This window comes from Acanthopagrus latus, chromosome 11 (assembly GCF_904848185.1).
Source record: "Acanthopagrus latus isolate v.2019 chromosome 11, fAcaLat1.1, whole genome shotgun sequence".
Lineage (NCBI taxonomy): Eukaryota > Metazoa > Chordata > Actinopteri > Spariformes > Sparidae > Acanthopagrus > Acanthopagrus latus.
In genome coordinates, this window is record NC_051049.1 from 26,186,468 (window position 1) to 26,189,123 (window position 2,656).

Genomic DNA, 2,656 nt, shown 5'->3' on the forward strand with positions numbered 1-2,656 from the left:
ATTTGCAAATTGACACCAGTTATAGATGTAGTGGAATTTAAAGTACGTTTCCCTCAATTGTGATGGATGTACTCAGCTTGACTTAGTATCTCAAAATAAGAAGTTTGATTCTGAAAATAAAGAGGAACGTTCTCAAAGTAATGAGTTAGTGTTTTATAACAATTACCTATTTCAGAAACAATGAGGGCTTGGCTCTTCCCTCATCACTTTGGCAGAAATGGGCCTCCATAGATTTGCCTAATGGAACATAATGAATATGCAACCATCAATCTATGACGGCAGTGCAAGTACGGACTTTCTGACTCCCGCTCAGAAGGAATGTACATTAGCATTTCTTAGCAGGTCTCGTGGGGCGACCATCAGTTAAAGGCAGAGAGAGAATGTGGTGGGGGGTCTGACAAAAAGACAGTGGAGGTTAGAGACATTTCAAAAGGGATAGATACAGGGAGGAGGATGGGTTTAACTCAAGCCACAGCTATAGACATGCTAATGACCGCAAACACTACACCTACAAAATACATCCAGCTTTCTGCCCTGCTGTCTCCTCCAGATATATTCAGCTGTTTTCCAGGATGGCTCCAACTATTTTGTTGTCCTCCTTGCCTTCCATTGAAAAATCTAGAAGCTTTGAACATGCGAATAATATGTTCACCTGCTGGATACAAGATGCCTCTCACTTCACTCTGAAGTCTATTCTCAGGGAACGTTTTAACTGCATCTTGAAATAGCGTTGTAGTTGTGAAGTCCATGCAGAGAAGCCTCCCCTCTCACTTCAAACTCTGCTCACCCTTCTTTTCTGCACGGCGAAAGTTGAATATGACATGGCATGGTATCACAGACATTGTCGCCCTTTGGTTTGTGAGGAATGTGTACAGATGAAGGGTTCTTAAAAACATCATGTGGTGTGTATTGTCTCACAGTACGCAGACCTGTGCATTTGTTCATTATCTCTGCAAATGCACGTCACCAGCTAATAGAGAGACATTTGTCAGTCTTGTGTGTGTTATTTCGACGTGACCTGGTCAAGTTTGCCATAACAGTGAGTTATGATGTCTAACTAACTGACATGTCTGACACTTTAACTCACTTGAACCGAGGCAGCACATAAACTGTTTTTCTTGCATTGTCTTTGTGCCATTTTATCCCATGTGTTTGTAAGCCATGTTTGAGTGACATGTTTTTTCAAGGGGAAAATTGTCTCTACTCTGCGGCTCTGCGCTTTACTAATATTTCTAGAATCAGTTCCAAGTCACTGAAAGACCATTACAGGCTTTGGATCAATGTACCATGCGGGCTTATACTGAACTCCTGAGCGTGGCTGCCCTCAGCTGGTCATTGTGCTTTGGTACTTTGGTTCACAAATCTTCAACCACTCCTTGAGTAACATTTTGGGAGGATAAATCTGAGTCCTGTCGAGAAAGTTATGATCTCATTGAATATTTAACACTGTGGATTTTGTTTTACAGATCAGCCTTCTGTTACTGCTCATGAAAAAGTCCTTTTGCCAATGAAAAGTGCTCTATAAATACATTTGAGTGCTATTTATCAAATGATGTTCAGAATGTATCCATCGCCCAACGCACTAAGCTTGTGACACGTTATATGATAAAAGTACAATTATGTGGAATGGCCCATTTCAGAATAGCCTAATGTATATTATATTATTGTATTAAAAGTCAATGTTGTCAAAGTACCCAAGAGTCATATTTGAGTGAAAGTAAAGGGTATCATGTTAGAATATTAGAGTGGTAAAAGAGAATGCGAATATGATATTTAATTAACATTATATTTATCTATCTTTATTTATCTGATTTGCAAAATGACAACAGTTAAAGATGTAGTGGAATACAGATTTACATCTCCCTCAATTGTGGTGGGGTAGAAGCAGCAGAAACTAAATCTGAGCTCTTACTTGCAATGTTATTTTGCATTATGGACTTTGTTTTGCAGTAGAAAAGTAGACGATAACACTAAATGGACGTGTTTGTTTTGTGAAGACTTTATTTGGCTCTCAGAAGGAACCCACGTGTCTTCAAAACACTGCCGTGACCCGGATTCGAACCGGGGTTGCTGCGGCCACAACGCAGAGTACTAACCACTATACGATCACGGCGAGCTGTCCGTTGGATGAGGATGCGAGGGTTTCCACAGATCCACTTCACTCTTCAAATAGTCAACAACTCTTTTTTTTCTATGTAATGTCATTAAAATATATTTTCATCATTTTACGCCAAAAAAATCTGGCAAAAAATGGAGTTATTGTATTATGTGTGTCAAACACGTTCAGTTAAAAACCCGAAAAAGCAAAGCTCGTACAGGCAGACAGCTCCATTACTCCACTGCAAAACATTGGACTACATTAAGAGGACACACACACACACACACACACACACACACACACACACACACACACACACACACACACAATTCGGTCTAAATAGATAAAAATAAGTAATAGAACAAATTGGCCCTTTTTTGGGAAAATATGATTAGAGTGATACGCCTTCATTTTATTGTATCTTCGACTATGGGCGTGGCTTATGACCGTTTAAAAATCCAGTCGACAAGTGATTGGTCAACAGCTGTGTATTCATACGGTTTCAATCTACTCTCCTTGCCCATTGGATAAGACGGAACCAGCCCTCGCTCACCATTG

The 2,656-nt window shown here is 39.9% G+C and overlaps 1 non-coding gene across 1 annotated transcript; it reads right to left on the bottom strand.

Annotated features, from left to right (window-relative positions):
* Positions 1-2,041: 2,041 nt before the first annotated feature.
* On the bottom strand, positions 2,042-2,113 carry trnah-gug. The gene has a single exon. It is a non-coding gene; the product is annotated as a tRNA-His (tRNA).
* Positions 2,114-2,656: the final 543 nt, after the last annotated feature.